General features: G+C 40.2%; 1 protein-coding gene across 3 annotated transcripts in view; it reads right to left on the reverse strand.

Annotated features, from left to right (window-relative positions):
• Window positions 1-18,326, reverse strand: part of NCOA2 (nuclear receptor coactivator 2) — a 195,561-nt gene that overhangs the window by 112,815 nt on the left and 64,420 nt on the right. For all 3 annotated transcript variants that reach the window (XM_086740927.1, XM_086740926.1, XM_086740925.1), the window contains exon 3: window positions 9,308-9,552. The gene's annotated coding sequence lies outside the window, so the exon portion shown is untranslated. The remainder of the gene's footprint in view (window positions 1-9,307; window positions 9,553-18,326) is intronic.

Consider the following 18,326-nt stretch of genomic DNA (forward strand, 5'->3'; position numbering starts at 1 on the left):
ACAGAACATTAATTTATACTGTTCTTTATATTTGTAGAGTTCAACATTGATCTTAGCAATCCGGTTAGCTGACTCATGCAGGCCCCATTCCTGATAAGGAGAAACAATCTGTCCCCAGCAAACAGATCTTTCCTGCTAGGCCAGAAACCTCACAGGAGCCTGATGAGGCTCAGGGGAATTTACAACTACCTGCATTTCATGCAGGTCCACTGAGCAATGACACATGGGAACTGTGATGCAGGAGAATTGCTTTCATTCAGTTTCATTTACGAACAACAATTCTGCTATCCATACCAGAGGCCAGGCTAATTTGCAGTGACACTTTACGACAATGCATCTATTTCTCTATTTGACTGTATTTTAATTAAGTAATACAGATTATTTGCATAAATACACATAAACAAAAGTAAATTAAAAGTTTTTTCTACCATCAGCTGAAAGAGAGAAATATAGTAAGTCGAGATCTAAAAGCTAGGACTCTCTTTGTACATGATTCTGCTATCATCTCATTTTCACCCAAACCATCTTCAGTATTACAAGAGCTTAATAGTTTCGCAAGTGGGAAAATTCTTAAAATAGTGAATCTGAAAAAAATGCAAAAGTAAAAAAACATAAATCACACAAAGATCTAAATCTTCATTTAGTGTTTAAGCTTACAATGATCAAAATAATCAACCCAGTGCAGAGATTATTGTTAGAGGCATTTGTTTTGGATGACCTGCATAGCTTTAAAAGGTATTCAGTGCTCTTATGTAACGGGTATGTGTCAGCATAATAAAAACTTTCCAGACTATCACTGTATGCTGACATGTACATGTGCACTTTTAAAAAAAAAAAAAAAAATGTTTTTTATATATACAGAGGTTTCCAGCTCTCCATGCTCTTATCAGGTTTAATAGGTACAGTCTCAAATTAATTTCTAAATTCTCCTAAAAGGCAATATAAAACCATAACATCAAAATCCACTCAAAAACTAGTATCTGACTTCTCAAACGGCAATTAGATCTGAATTACTTCCTATGCAAATAAGATGCATTTTATATGGAATGGTAGCTTGTAACTGATAAGGGCATTTTTGATGAACTGTTTTAAAGGATGTGGTTTTCTATTAAAAGAGGTCGCTTATTACAAGGGTTTTGCAATTATATTTCGGTGGTTGGATGGAGATCCTCCAGCCAGCTAATTCTCACAGACCACACTTCCTAATCCTCAGGGTAGTCACCAACCTGACCAGCCTGTACATGCCACAAGTTGCCATCCTAGAAATACCGTCAAGATGTCATCGTGGAAATAAGACTGGACCACGAGAGAAGGGAGGCTCTTCCACCCAGCCCCTTCCACTCCATCTGCTTCCACTCCCCTGGAAGCAGCCCTCTAAACTGGACTGTGGCAAGCCTCCAACAGTGTCCAGTTGCTGGGCAGGATTTGCTGCTGCTAAGCTGCTCTCCATCTCTAAAAGCAAAGCAGACAGAAATTTCCTTCAGGCTGGTTTCGGCCCACAGACCACTCTTTGAGCCATACTCCTCTACAAGTAAGAGCAACCTATTCACTGCATCAAACTGACTGGTCTTACTATCCTCTTTTACAACACAACCCCATCCAATCCCTTAACTCAGTGACAAAACACAGCGCAATGGGAGCACATTGCATCGCCTCTGCTTGGGCTAGGAACTAAGCCATGAAGGAAAACATGGCCATGTCACCCTAAGCAAAGAAACACATGAGTAACTCTGGCAAGCATCTCAGATAAGGCTCTTCGGAATGACTGAAGGTAATGATACATTGATGTTATAATAAATTATTACCTACACACACAGACACAGCGTAAGCAGAAGCAGCAGCAGAAGCTGTGCAACCACTTCCTTCAGAGCGGCAGCTATATGTTCTCTTAAAACACTGGAAGACAAGAATAAGGAGTCCTTTACACAATTAAATATGTTATAAACCTTGCTGTGTCCTGAAAGTTTCCAAATATTATTTAGAATGAAAGAAACACCTCAATACATCTAACAACCATGGTTTTTCACAGGACGCAAAGGAGTTCTTACTTTCATTGCTCTTCCCTTTTCTTCCCTGCTACATTACAGCTGAAAACACTAGGGAGCTTGAAGCAGAACTCTGTCCTGGTTTCTGTTCCTTTTGCAATCGCTGTCGGATGTATCTTAGTTTTTACACGGAGGAGCTTTTGCATTTAAAACTCCATTCAGAAAGATGAGTCAAGGTCCCGGTCATTGATGTAGCTCTTCTGGTTGTTCCAGTGACAACAAAATGGGTTAGGCCAGCTTTTCCTGAAGCAGGGAAAACCTTGGGTAGCACAGGAAGAAACTTTTAAGGACTATTAACTTTCTTGCATAACGTTAAAAGATGGTCACTATGAATTATGATATTTCATAAGGTCCTGAGTAAGTATTTTCCAGTATTTATCTGACAGTTGAAGAGGAAAGTTAGGAAAGGGAAGGAAAATGTTTCCTATTAAGTTTAGGACAAAGTACTGTTTGTTTAGCTCTGCCTAAAGGTTTCTCATGGGGCTTTAAAAAATGGAGTGCTACCTCTCACATGAAGAAAAGCCTCTCTCCAAGAGCCTGTCACAAGAAGAAAAGGTCCACTGTCGATCACCGTATGCAGCAAGTGCTGCAGCTTCAGTTGCTTCCCTGGAGAAACTATCTTGAGAGAGCTCTCTTTCCCTGGAAAGGCTCCTCACCAGCTCTTCCCAGCAAGCAGAGTATATGGGGAATATTCAGTAGGTATTTGCTGCTCAAGTGCCTGATACCAGCAGAGATAGAGATGACAGGGCCTGTCTGGATGAAAAGTCAGGGCTCTACTCAAAGGCCCCAAGCAGCCTAAAACATATTTGAACCAACTCAAGTGTACAGGAGCAGAAGAGGAACTCTTTCTTATCCTTCAGTACCCATACTTTTCTGCCATAATAAGTGCATGAGAACAGTCAAAGGCAGAAGGGAGGGTGAATTAACTCAGAAAAAAAGCTGTCCAAAAAACCTGAGCAATCAGCCCTCAAAAAATTAATGACAAAAGACTTTGAATAAAGCCAATTTGTAATGGAATGTAAGAAGGGAAGTCCCTAAAGAGAAAAAAAAACTGTCTACCAGCTCTGCAGCAGGTTTTGCTGCCCCATGCAGTTTACCGTGGCCAGAAGCCAACTTGGCAAGGCTTGCTCTTCTCTGAGGAGCCTGGCAGTCTGCCAGCCACACTCACGGGTCTCCTTTCTGCTGCCAGGCTCGAGAGGCAAGCGAAGATCCTGTTCTGTGAATCTGCAAGACCTGGTTATGACTGAGAATATTTGCGTTTTAAAACGTTCTTAAGCAAGTCAAGTTCCCTCCGTTTACACAGCGACTGAACGGGCGAAACAGAGTACTTAACCCGGCTAGAGAAAATGAGCCACAGATTGTTAATTATATGGCTATTTGCACTTTGACTGGAAGAGGAAGTAAGCTGGTTATAACTACTTTGGGCTTTACTCCTGCAACTGCATTGAAACCACATTTATGACAGCTGAAACTCTGCAATTTTATATAAATGTGGGCACTTCCTGTTTTTGAAGCAAGTCCTCGGTTGCTCGCCCTTACCTCATGGTAACATTGCTAGAACCAGAATGCATTAAATATGCTCAGTTTTGAAGACTAGACTTAAGATCTTATTTTACTAAGCAAGTCGATAAAATGCATATATTCAGCTACTGCTGTCAAGCGTCTCTGTTTCTAGGACCTAATCATACTCCTTTGGCGTCACAAAACACATATGTTTTCCACGTGAGAGTCCGAAACAGCCAGCTGTCACCCGGGGCGCACTCAGTCCCCAGTGACGTGGTCACGGTCACTCTCGGACGGGGAGGCAGGCGCGTCGCGGTCCCCTGAAGCAGGCAGGCTGAATTACACACACCGGCAGATCTATCTTCTTCCACTCAACACGCAGTATTTCAAGTAATTTGTAATAGCAGTTTTGTTATTTTGCACAGTACGGTATTAATTCTTCATTGTGGCAAGTAAATGTTCAATTTTATAGACATTGAGTACAGGGAATAACACAGTCTTCTCAGCATAAATCAAAGAAAATAATTATTTGACTAGAAGATAATTTCAAAAATACCATTTAACAACCCTAATAAGCAGCAGTATGTTTCCGGTGCCTTTTCTCTTACTCTGCTTATTTATGTTAATTGGATCTCACAAACCAAACTTCTGCAATGAGTACAATTACGTAAATCAGCACTCTCCTTTTCCATTGACATTTTCCTAAGAGATTACAGCAGGAAGACTGATCATATTGTTCAACTGAAAAACTGATGCATATCCAGTAATTCCTGATGATAAAATGTGATAATTCTTACTTCCAAAAAAAAAACCCCACCCACATTTAATTTACAATGTATTCCTCCAGATTTAGTTGGTGACATGCTGCTTGAGAGTCAATTACCCATATAAATGCAAGATACTTAACAGTCAAGATCACCAAAATCCTTAACACAGAGAAGCGTCTGCATTTCTACTGCCATTGTTTTGCTCTCCAAGACCACAACCTCTTGCTCCTGACCATTAGATCTCACCCTTTAACTACAAGAACTTGCCAGCTTTGCAGTGCTGACAGAAAACAATTACAGACCTCTTAGTCTCAAACTGGAAGAAGACTAAAGATTCAGTTTAAAAGCCTTTATGCAAAACCCTCCAACTAAAAGAAACACTAAAGCTAAAATTTCAAATTCTATTACACCTGATTTATTGATTTATTTTCATTTAACTTTAAAAGTAATCACAGTATGCAGTCGTGCATTTCTTTAAAAACACCTCCCTTGATTGCCTTCTTCCTGCCTGAAGTCAAGGCATGGTTTCAAACTGGCAGACAAGCCAATTCGCAACCAGAAGAGGCTGGTCCTGCTGTCCCTCTTCCAGGTCATCTTCAGCACAGACATTTGTGCAACTCTGCAGTGAGCAAGCTCAAAGAGTTGAAGAGCCAGGCAAATAACCCAACAAAAAATGCAGTTAGCTGACCACTGGTTTGCTTGCCCCCGAGTCACGGCAGCAGGGGCGCTGGCACAATGGAGACGGGGTAATGCCTCAGCAGGGAGGGTGCAAGCCATGCTTCTGGAAGCCATTAGACCAAGGTTAGCTGCAATGATGCCACATTTGTGACATCTCCACAAAAATGGCCCCATGTTCAGCCCCTATCCTCCAAACAAGGGAGGACACAGAAAAATCCAATTCATGGGGATTTCAATTTTCAAAAATCCAATTTCATGGGAAATCTGCCCAATTACCTTAAGAGCCTCACTGAGCTACAGACTCAAAGTCTCAAGTCCTCTTCTGACTTTTTTGTTTTTTTTTTTTTACTGAAGTCTACTGTTTCCCCACAGAAGCACTCAAGTCCAGATCTTTGCAAACTTACTACCCAAAGTAATGCGAGCATTTCTAATAACAGAAATAAAAAAAGATTTAATGAAGTCAACCCAAATTAGCTAAATGATGCACCACAGTGGAACAATTCTGCTGTTAAAGATCATGCAGATGTTACGATGGAAGCAAAGAAAGCTTTTCTTTAGCTACAGCACAGCTGCTGCATACAACTTCAAAAAGACTTGGCACAGGACTTCAGCCACAAAACTTCCCCCTCACTTAATTTCATGCACGTCATCTGAAACTTCAGTGAGCTGCACCAAGGACAAAACTGACACAATGGTTGTTTGGAACATCTTATCAACAGTGGGGCAGCTCCTTGTGCTGCCAGTACTCACAGTCTCAAAACTTCATGAAGCTCAATATACATCTCCATTCCTCCTCTACTCAGCAATCCCTCAAAAGCTGTCCCTCATCTTTATATTTGCCTTATCAGCTACTTTAAAGAAGACAAACAAATTACCACATAGTTTACATATATTAAAGCTTCAAAAACAGCCATAATTAAAAAGTAAAGGAATTTATCTGTTAAAGTAACATTAGAAAGTATTATCAACTTCTGTTTATATCCTTCATTACCTATGCACTGAACTACTCTGAACAGTCAGACACCTGGATCACAGAGCTGAAAATGCCACAGCTTAAAATCACACTGAAGGCAGGTCCATGCTTAATTGTATTTTCCACACAATATATGCACTACAAAGAAAATATATATTCACTATCTAAATTCAAAGTTCAGCTTTTCCCTTTAAATGTGTAAAAGTGTTCAGCCTGGCACAGAGAAGGCTCTGAGGAGACGTTACAGTGGCCTTCCAGTACCTAAAGGGGGCCTACAAGAAAACTGGGAAGAGACTTTTGCCAAGGGGATGCAAGGGGTAATGGCTTTAAACTGAAAGAGGGTGGATTTAGATTAGACATAAGGAAGAAATTCTTCACTATGAGGGTGGTGAGGCACCAGACCAGGTTGCCCAGAGAAGTTGTGGATGCCCCATTCCTGGAAGTGTTCAAGGCCAGGCTGGATGGGGCTTTGAGTGGAAGGTCTAGTGGAAGGTGTCCCCGCCCATGGCAGGGGGGTTTGAAATAGATTATTTTTAAGGTCCTTTCCAACTCAAATCATTCTATGATTCTATGATTATAGCTAGCTACATGTAGTATGCAAGAAGAACTTGCATTGATTTTATATACTTAACAGCAAAGCACACAGAACTTAATTTGACCTGCACGCTAACATTACACTTACTTGTGATTTCCTTTCAGTGATGATATTGATAGGAAAGGTACCTGAGAAACCTAAACTGCTTTAAGATGTGTGTATGTGTATGAGATTAAATTAGAGCATTCCTGATGTGTAGGAACAGAATCTTAGAAACTCTTTTTTAATTTCTCGCTTTTTCTTCTTTTACTAATTCATATAACATCAGTTTATTGACTCTTATGACAGTCTTAGCTTCCAGCATGTGAAGCTATAAACTGATTTGTCACCTACAATATTCCTTATGCAACTGTGAAGTTACAGGCAAAGAATAATTAGTCCAAATGAGAAAGCAGCAGTAGAAGTAAATAAAATTGTTAACATTTAAATGTTGTAAGTAAAACAGAGTAGAAAAACCTCCAGAAACAAGGAAATACAAGCAAAAATGCACCAAAGAGGGGTTGTTTTATAAAAATTACACAATAACTTCATTACTAAGAACTTGATAAAAAACTTGAAACCCATGACTTCAAAGATTACTAGTAATGTTGATTAAAAAAAACTGAAGAGAGTTCATTAAGGCAAAGGTAACCCTTGAAATACTAGAAATATTAACCACAGTATTAGTGTATTCATGAAAACGTAATACTTCAAAATGACCTACTTTAATAATAGTAAAAAAATGAAAGAATATGGGCACAAACCCCCTGACTCTACTGGTTTTATAAAACACCATCTACTTCTCAGAATTAGTAACAGACTCATGAAACTGAACCAATTTGTTCAACAGATGTTTCAGTTAACCCAAAGGAATTTTACTTTTCTATTGTAGAAATAGAACAGACTGAATAAAATTCCACTATTATTAGCAGCTTTCAAAATATATTAGCTCAAAATTAGCTTCCATTTCCATTCTTTCTTTCACATAACGGAAAACATTTTCCATACCAGATTAGACATGCCACTGAAATAAAGTAGGCACATTGATAAAACAAGTCGCCCTCCTCCTCCCCTCTGCTCCCCATTTTATGGGATACGCAGGAACAGCAGAGTTTTTATTTTTCTTGGCATTCCTCTCTCCACGTTAGCTGATAATCTTCCCTGCGTAGCTCTGCCAGCACGCTGCCCCGCAGGCCCACAACACCCACGCTGTTCCAGTCCCGTGCTTTTCTCCAGCGGGCTCTGCGAATTGTATGATCCTTTCGAAATGTGTGCTATTGCATCAGTCTAATTGCAACATAATTTTCAATGCTCTAGGTAAAGCAAATAATTTCATTTTTAACTTCTGCTCATAAAATACAGGCTGTTCTCCACCCCCCTCTGCCTTTTTTGTTTACGTATAAAGATTTAAAGAACCACTTGCACTGCACGGCAGTAGTCAAACAAAAATACCTCAGGATTTCTTAGAAAGTAGCACTTAAAAATATTGCTCAGCGCCTACCGCATTACTGCAGAGCCATATGTAGCAGATCCCCCACAAGCAGGCTGGAAGGGGAATGTGCATTCTTACTCTGTGTATTTAATATAATATTAACCATTACCAAAGCTTCAGAGCTTTTACTGTCTCTCTCTCCTGCAATAGCGAGTAACAGCTTATCTGGCAAACACACTCACTACGTTTCTAGGCACTGAAGACACGCTCTTGGTTAATTCATAAAATCTGATCTAATGTTAGATATTTTGCATTCAAGTTAGCCAAGTTAAAACAACATTTAGCTTAAGTATGCCTTGGCCAAAAAATTCTCCGTTATCTACTGATTACAACAGCATTGTAGCTGGCTATGGACATCACACTGGGAAAATACAAATCCTGAGCCTGAAGAAATGCAGATGAAATTCTGACCTCAAGCCGTTCTGATAGTGGGCATTACAAACACTGTCTACTTTGTATCTGATACAATAACCAGGCACAAGAAGCACGTGCCTGGGATGAATGATGAACTTAAGTGCCATTTTGGTTTTTTGTACATATGTTATCTGAGTTGACAGCATCAAAAAATGCTGTGCTTCTTGCACCCCAAATTGTATTATGTGATACAAACATCTACTCTAAAACCAATCTGCAGAGGCAGCACTCCCAGGAGGAAATGTCAGAAGTAAGTTTTAGAGAAACCTAAACTTTGCCTTTGTTTGCTTCTGTGGCATGGTATACACCGCAGTTGTGTCATACCATTTCCACAGCACCTCTGCTTCATTCAGCGTACAGAATTACCACTAATCAAAACAATCATCTGTTTTACTCTTGGTATTTGGCATATGGTCCGATACCTTATTTACTTCATGCTACTCAAACTTTTTTTGGAAGATGGAACAAGTAATTTCTTTGTGAATTCAATGGTGCAGCTGAGCGCTTCGTCAACATAATGGTTAGTGCTACTGTTACTCTGTTACTCCTAACTTAGAATAACTGCGTTATTCCTCACTTTCTAACTAGAGCAGTGACAGCTTTAAGGTCAAAATGATTCTCCAGTTCCGAAGACAACTTTATCTCCAGTTTGGCATAACTCAGACCTAATTTTTTCACAGCACTTAGCATTATATTCTGCTTTATATAGCACTTTCAGACCTCAGCCCCCACTGCCTCACTCGCAGTTATCAGTGCTCAGCACTTTTCCAAATCAGATCCAAAGATCTCAAGTCATCCACAAGAAAGCAAAGCACATACAGCTAGCAAAGACATGAGAAAAGCCAGGATTGAGCAACTTACCTAGCATCACCTAGGAAGTCTGCAGCACAGCTGGGAAGAGCGTCCCGTTCGCCAGGGCAGCATACAGCTGCGCAGAGCATCAGAACGGCCTCTGCCTCCCTGCGATCCCCCGCCTCGCCCGTCACGCACGGCCCAACTTCTGCTGGAAGTGAGGCAGGGGCACTACAGAAAACAGCTTTCTCCACTGCATGAACCAGATTCATTCCTGGTGGGGTCCATCCTGTGTGCGGAACAAAGTGGGAGTCCTGCGGAAAAAAACAGCACGTCAGTGTGCGGTTAAATTGTAAGGCTTCCTCCTCACAAGGGGCTAAATGAAAGAGTTTTGCAAAGACAAACTCAGTTTTGACATTCTTTGACTTGGACACTGTAAAAACATTTGCATTTGCCACTTTTAGAAAAAACAAAAGAAATTGAGACATCAGTCCTTGAACAATGAGGTCACACTGATATCTGCAAAAAACAGCAGTGAGGTCGAAATCTTTAGATAAATCATGCAGTTCTTGTGGCAAAGGAGTAAACTAGTTGCAAACACAAAGCAGTTCTCTGCACGGAGACGAGTCGTAGGTGACGGTTAAAAACACATTCTCAAGGAGCTTCTACTGAAATCGAGGAGTGTTTATTTATTTTCAAAGATCTCTATAGAAAAGGACCTTCCAGAACAAACTCCTCTGCTTGTTTACCTCAAGCCATATCCTCTGGCCCATGTTGATTCAAGCCCTGGTCCTTCTTCATTCCTACCTTCAGTGCCCTTGCCAAGTCGCTCCTCACCCCCACTCCCCAAGGCTTTTAACTCTCTTGGCTCAGTCACTTCCAGGCTTGGCCATACTCTCCCCTTGACTCCCTCTCCTTCCTCCCACAACGTGCCATCGTAGTAACTCTCACTCTCACTCCAGGTCTGTCTCTCCTGTTCACAGCATATGGTATTCTGGGCTACCAGGCCATGGTTTTGTCCCCCAGCCCAGCTTCCCGCCTCCCTGTCCAGGCCATACAGTTCTTACATGCTTAAAACAGCATAGGAGAAGTGTGATTTCTTTAAAATGTTACAATTTGGTTAGATTTGAGATTTTTGCAGTGCCCACAAAGGCAAAGCTGCGACTCATAAGCCACTCTTCTTCCCCTGTGTCTATCACCAGCGCTTCCCGCACTGCCATCTGACTCCTAGTCTCCGCTTCGAAGGGAGGGACACGGAGCATTTCCAAAAAAGGTTCGTTGTTCAGTAAGAAAATCTACAATGAGAAATAACTTTTTCCACACATTCTTCCAGATAACTAAATAATTTTGGCAGGAAAAAAATGTAAGCTAGAGCAACTGCCTAGCCCCAACGGCTAATGTTTTACAAAGTCATAAAAAACTCCAACCAGCATCCTATAATCCTGGGAAGCACCAGGCAGCCTTCCTTACTGCATTTCCTGGCACTCGCCTTTCAGCCCTTAACAGACTAAGTCATTCCGCTTGCTGAAACGGGAACTGTGCAAACACTAACGCCTGAGACCAGCGGTCAAACTGAGGAGTAGTGGCTGAGGGTGGACAGTGACAGGGCGAACACCACGCAAGCCATCTTTGTCTTAGAATCATAGAATCATTAGGGTTGGAAGGGACCTTCAAAGGTCATCTAGTCCAACCCCCCTGCAAGGAGCAGGGACATCTCCAATCAGATCAGGTTGCTCAGAGCCTCATCCAGCCTGACCTTGAACGTTTCCAGGGATGGGGCATCAACCACCTCTTTGGGTAACCTGTGCCAGTGTTCCACCACCCTCATTGTAGAAAGTTTTTTTCCTTATATCTAGTTGGAATCTACCTCCTTCTATTTTAAAATCATTACCCTTTGTCCTATCACAACACACCCTGCTAAAGAGTTTCTCCCCATCTTTCTTACAAGCTCCCTTTAGGTACTGGAAGGCTGCTATAAGGTCTCCCCAGAGCCTCCTCTCCTCCAGGCTGAACAGCCCCAACTCTCTCAGCCTGTCCTCATAGGAGAGGTGCTCCAGCCCTCAGATCATCTTCACCACCAGCTTTGTTGCACTCCTGCAACTGACGTTCAAACGATATCATCAGATGACAGCCAGCTTCAGATGCCACTGTTTCCATCCCGGAGTTACCAATGCTTGCCTGAAATGCTACAGCTGCTCATGAAATCCTTCTAGGCCACGAAAACCTGAAGTAAAATGGGTTAGCTTCATTCACAATGAAGATCACACACAGCTAACGGATAATTTAAGCAAATCCATTTTACTTCACGTTTGCACTAAACTGGGAGCAGTCGTGCATCAGTTACAAAAAGGAGGGGTAACTTCATACAGTACTATTGCCTGTGATCATCTACAGCTGCCTGGAGGGGAAATAATTTCGTACAAAATTCTGGGAAACTTTTTATTTTCTTTTCTCTATTTAGTGGTTATCTTGGCATGAAAAACAAATGCAGCACCATCATTACATGTATGGTCATTTCATGAAATATACAGAAAGAAAAAAACCTCTCAAAACAGACAACTCCTTCTTTTAGAGCAAAATCCAATTTACACATTATTTAAACTGAGCTCTTACTAGCAAACAAGACAACAATTTCTCAAAGGCTCTTGTGAATACTTCTGTTCAAACATGGTCCAGAAGAGCAGACCAAGAAAACAAAGTGTTACATGCTTGCAGATGGATGAAAATTATATGAAAATTATCGTATGGATTAAACACACTATGACATTTATTTTTCAGTAAGAAATAATTATTTCCAAGGAAAGTCTTGACTATTCCTGTGAGATCTTATTTAGTCTAGAGACACCCGATGTACCTAATTTTCAAAAAGCACTGATTAACCATGGCAAAAAAAAAGTATGACCCACATGCACACTCCTAGAACATCCATGTTTATTATGAAAATAAACTGAAAAGCTTCAACACCAGTGTGTAAAACATAATGAATCATTAAAAGCTCATTTCCGTTTCCAAAAATTACTAATAAATAATTTTATTATATCTTGAATTCAATTTAAGTAATTAAACTGGCTATAGAGCATCTATAATAGCCAGGTTATTTTTTTAGGCCAGAATAATTATCTGATCACAGTTAAGATGCAAAATATAATTAGGTTGAATGAAACTTCAATGTACAATCATGGAAACTAGACTAAACTTCCTCCTTAAAAAAGAGAGCAGAATTTCATGCACTATTTCATTTGGCAGAGCATAACGTATTTGCTGTCACCAAAGGACTTTTTTCAGTGAAGAAAAAGGAAAAGAAAGTATTTCCATTCATAGAGCAGTGACCAACTGATCAGAAGTATTAGGCACTGGTAGTTGTCTCTACTTGTTGTAATACACTTAGTTCCTACAGACCACTATACAAGGCTCCTAAAAACTCATCTGAAACCCAGCAGACCTCCAAAACCGTTGTTTGTTTAACATAAACTAACCTAATTATTTTGTCATTGAAATCAGTATTTATGGGCTAAAACACTACACCAAGTAGGAAAGCTTTCATGTAAAACACATCATAAAACACCGATAATGGAAATGCTTGCAAAGGCTCTAGGACTGCACGTATTTATATAAGATTTGTGAATATATAAACACTCAGCTATATACGTCAAGAAAAAGGTGAGGCTCAGTGCAGTGAACTAATCACCAAAAAGACTAATCCTCCTTAGGACAAGTGTATCCTTACGAGGACTTAAGCCAGCTGCCTCAAGTGTATTGAACATCTTATCCAACAGCAAAGATTCATTCAAGACCATTAATTCACTGTAAGGGAAGATTTTTTTTTTTTTAAGTCGTTTCCAGCATTTTTGAAGTACAAATTATTCCCTGAAAACATTCAGTAGCTTTTTCTTACTAATACAATTATCACTAAAGTCACACTACATGCAAATGGCCTATCTGCTATGATCAACGTACTGGCACCATTTGATGAGAGAGTCTTCTCTATATGGTAAAATAAATTCTGTTAAGTTTGTTTCAGGACGCTGTTCTTTAAATCATCATAAGCAACATAATTTTGTACAATACTGGAATTTTCAATCGCCAAAAATCCCAAAATCATGCTTCCCTTTTTAATTTCAAGAAATATCTCAAAGAATTGTAATATCCTACATAACTACTGCTACACTAGCATCAACACAAAAACTACCCCATGCATTGATCAACATGTATAGTGTAGATTACTCTTTTATTTCAATCTGTTCAAATAACATGACACAATGAGCTCAGTGTAAAACATTACGGTTCTTATGCAAATAAACAGACTCCCACATTAAGGTTACTGCTCCGCAATACATTGCACACAGCTGCTCACAGCTTGTCCTCACACTGAAAAAGAGATTAAAATGGAATAGCAACCTTATACCTATATTCTATTGATTTTATTGACTTAGGGAATATTATTAAAAAAGAGAAATAAAAATAGAAGAAATCCGAGAAAATAAACGTTACCAGTACTGACAACAGCACCTACAGTTCCCACTGCTGTGGCACAGCACCCCTAACTTTGTGGCTTGCTGTTGTACAAGATGAAACCTGTTTCTTGGAAGCAAAGTCTGACAAAAGCAGCACCCACAATACCAACCTTCTACCGTTAACCCCATCCCAGCACCATCGCAAGTTCAAGGGAATTTAGTTTCAGCTAAATATCTGTAAGGTTGAATGCCCCTTCCATTTTTTACCAAGCATCTAGAGAAACATCAGGTGCAGAGTGAGTCAAAGTATCATAGCTTTATGGACATAAACTCATGTTCCCCATTGATTTTCTTAAGATCTACAGCAACTTCCAGCCCCTCAAGCATGGTTTTGACTAACTAAAGGTTTTCGTTGGTCATTTCATAAGTGCTTATTTTAGATTAATATTTAAGCTCACCTCACTTCATGTACTCTACAACAGAATTTGTTTTTCTTAGACTATGAATGATAGTGTGAAAAATAGCTACAGAGCAAACAGTAAAGGGTATATATAGTAGTATGTTATCCATATGGTATCAACTAAAATAAATATACTTATAGTCTTGTAAGTGTTCAAAATAACACACTTGAGCCTCAGATTTGTGAAAATTGGAAGTTATATACTTAAGTGTGATTTTACTTTTTTTAAAAAATCAGATGAGAGAGTTATAAAAGCAAAACTGAGTAACAGCACAGATACAAGGGTATCTTGCACAGAAAGCTAGCAGAAGGTGCTTGGACTAAATGTAAATCCACCTGTAGCATTCTCTGGCCACTGAGAGAACGGCTCTTAGGACTCACTCACTATGGCTCTCAGGACATATCTCAGAGTGAAGACGACTCCTGGCACACATTTGGCAGTACTGTACCAAAATAAACCTTTTAAGTTATCCCCTTCTTATTATCATGGCTTAGAACGGGATACATTGTGACTATTTATTTTTATGAGCAAAAACCCCTTTTTGCTAAGGGTTTAATGACTATTTTTTTTTAGCTATGCTTTAGTTTTCACCCCGATGACTTTCAGAAATTCAAAAATATATGATGAAATTCATACATTCGCCAAAGACACAAGGAAGTTGCCCACAGAGCAGAGAATAAAACATAGGATAACTGAGAAATTTTATTGCTCCTAAACACACAAAAATGCATGTCATGTACAGGTTCCTTAATAAAATAATGATGATTAAACTCTACTATACTGTTTGTGCCTAAGTTGTGAGACTCTTTGAATAAAATGTCCTTTTTTTTACATCATCTTGCTATTCCAGTAGTGTGCTTAGCTCCAGAAATTTAGGTTTTGAGCCTGAAACCCAAGATGAGCAGAGAATATTTTCTAACAGATACTCTGTGAGTAAACGTGGTTTTGGTGCCTCAAAGCTTGACAGCTCTGATCTAATACACTGTTTTCTCTTCTAGGCCCTGGGCTACATTTGTGATACTTAATAATCTCCTTTGTGAGATCTCTCATTTGAACCCACAAATCCTTCCTTTCATGGAAATACCCCAAAGACCAGAACATTATTCTGGACAGAAATGTTCAAAGTGTGCTGTTACACCAGGGTGCTGAGCCAACCTAACGGCTCACCACTATCCCTTTCCTTGCATTCATCTTATCCTTTAGTAAACCTGTTCAGCTCACTAATCTGGCATTAAACTATTATTTTTTTGTAGATTAGTGAACTGAATCCGTTCATCAAGGGCTGAGAGAAGTTTTATAGCCAGCAAAACAGAGGGGACAACACAACAACCTAGCCAAGACAATGGAGAAGACGACAGGGAAAAGTACTTTCATTTCCAGAAGTCATCAGTTTTTTGCCCCTACCAGATTAGCTCAACTTATCCTGCCATACCAAACCTTCTCACTCACCAACGCTTCTCCACTTTGCATAGACAGATTAACACTTGCTAGCCCAAAGACTAGAAATCAGGTGTGTTTGCTGTCAGGTGAGTGCATTTGTCTAAGCCAGGCAGTCCCTCTGAACCACGTACCTCTGCCTCTGCAGCCCAATGACCATCGCCATCTTCTGTCTCTCTCCTGCTGAGGGTGAAGAATCTCTGAATATCCCAAACAACAGTTTCCAAACACTAACCCATGGTCAACGGCCACTGTGAGTGGTCTGTCAGAACTGTCTGACAGCTAGTCTGTCAGAACTGTATTGTACACCATAATTATAAATGCCTATATTTCACAGGGTTATAGCGATAGCCAGGGAGAAAATTTAATAACAGGGGGAAATACCCTGAAAAACTTAGGGAGGCACCTAGTGATAAAGCTTGACTGGCACGGCTCCTTGTGTACGGACAGAAGAAAGCCCTTGGTACAGCTGATGGCCAGAGCAAGCCCCATTCTGAATCTATGGTCTCAGTGGTACTTCTCTCATCCTCAGCCAGCGTGGCTGGACACCACGAACGCTTAATACACTGCAAAGTGGACAGTGCAGCAGTTATGGAAGTTTCTGTAAATCTTTCAGTGAAGAGGGAAAAAACAACAAGTATTTTGGTTCAAATTGAGCTGCCTGGCTTCTATTATTTTTGGGTTTCTTGCCAAGCATCCTTCCCCCCTCCCCCGCCCCTTAAGCCAACTCACCAGCAACTCCCTATGGAACCCAGATAAAGAAACAGCTTCTTTATCGCATAATCTCCCCAAATGTGAAATAGTTTTAATACTTACCTCCAAGCAGCAGTTACAACACAGAAACAAAGAATTATTATATATTAATCCCATTAATTTCTGAGTCAAAAAGAATGTATAGTATTTAAATACAAGTTTAAAGTGAGATACTTCTACTCAATTTACTAAAAAATCAGGTAGCACATACTATGCATATGTATTTATACATAAATACACACATGTATATATAAAACTATAAAATATACATAATTCCTAATACTGATTAAAAAAAACCTGCTCCAAAAATGCCACTCAGTTCTTCTAAAAATCAAAACAGCTCCAATTTTATGACTAAATTTGATGACTCATTTTCTTTTTTGGTTCCAGGATCTTTCTGTGGACACCCCCAAAAATGAGGAAACTGCTATTGTTCCTGCTGAACACAAATTAAATAAGGTGCATCTCTCACAAGAGAGAAAGTATTTTAATTGTTTCAAGTTTCCTGAAGTGCAAGTGGGAGCAAATGGAAATGGATTCCTGCCATATCTACAGCTCAGTGCAACTGCTCTCCACAGCTTTCACCAAGTTAAAGTAATGCTCTCATGCATTAGGGTAGGGTACAAAGAAATTCTGACTACATACAAATTAAAGGAGGTAAAGAGAGGTTCACATTTATGCTATGAGTGTCTGTCATGCTCATCGTACCTCTTTGGAGGGTCCTGAACACCCATCTTCATCCTCCTCTACTTCAGAGCCTATTGACCCACCTCACCCATTCCTTCAGTCCCATGAGCACCATTCCTCCCTTCAGCTGCTTTTTGGGAAGCTGAGGGCCTCTTTAACGTTTGCTACCCAACTGGTTTCTAACCAGGCAGGCCAGTTTTACGGCTGTCTTAATGACTGCAAATGAGATGACTGAATTTTCCAGTTTTCTGAGTAGCCACTCCACCAGGGCATGTGTGGCAATGCTGGTGCACACCACATGCCTGGCCGTGGCCCGGCAGACTCCTGACTCTTACACCACATCGGCACTGCACCCTTGGCGTGGCTGGTACCATTGCACACACACAAGGCATCTGAGCATGCAAAACAAACATCTTCAGATGCTAACCCTCTGTTTTTCTCCTCTCGTATGTCAGCAGGACAGTCAGCCTCCCATTCCTATCAATAGCCCGCAAAAGATTTTGTAAATAATCCTTTGGCAACACCGGGGCTTCCCATCTCTCATTTCTTCTACCTCTTCCTTCACCCCACTTCCCATGCACCCCAAATCCTCATCCCCATCTATCTTCCTTGTGCTCAAGAGGTAGGTCTTTCAGAGCGCCAACTTTCTGAGCTGCACTAGGAGGATGGGCAGAGATGGGGCTGGGGATATTATACTGGAAGGTGTTAACGGCCACCATCAAATGGTCCTTTGATCTCCAGACAATTACAGAGCTGGGTCTGCTACCCAGATGCAAGGGGCTCCCTCTTTCCCTGGTTTCTTCCTTCTGCATCCCAGACGGACAGAAATGCCATCAACTTCAGTGCAAGGCCCTATAAACCAATTATAGGTCTATTTTTAATTTAAAAAGAAGAAAATTACTATTTTGCTTTCATAGGAGATGTCAGAAGGAGTTTGCAAACCAACAGTTTAACTCTGAAAGAGACTCTTGTAACAACTCCTGTCTGCTTAAGAGCTGTCTGAGAACATGCAATTTGATTGCTGAAGTTTAACAACACCTGAAGTTCTCAAAAGTTCTTATCACAACTATACAATAAAAAGAGATTTTTTTTTAAAGTTTCAAATACTAGATGAAAAGCATATGAGATTGTTATACTGCTTTCTACTAATTGGTACTGCTTTTATTATACAGAGCAAGAAAACGAGAATTTTCATCCTAAACTGGCAGTGAACAGCCAATTCAGTAAGCTGCGTTTTTGTTTTCTGTGACAGGGCAGTGGAAAAATCTCTTTCATTTATTAGGTTTACAGAGACCA

This window comes from Chlamydotis macqueenii, chromosome 2, assembly GCF_036417535.1.
Source record: "Chlamydotis macqueenii isolate bChlMac1 chromosome 2, bChlMac1.mat, whole genome shotgun sequence".
NCBI lineage: Eukaryota > Metazoa > Chordata > Aves > Otidiformes > Otididae > Chlamydotis > Chlamydotis macqueenii.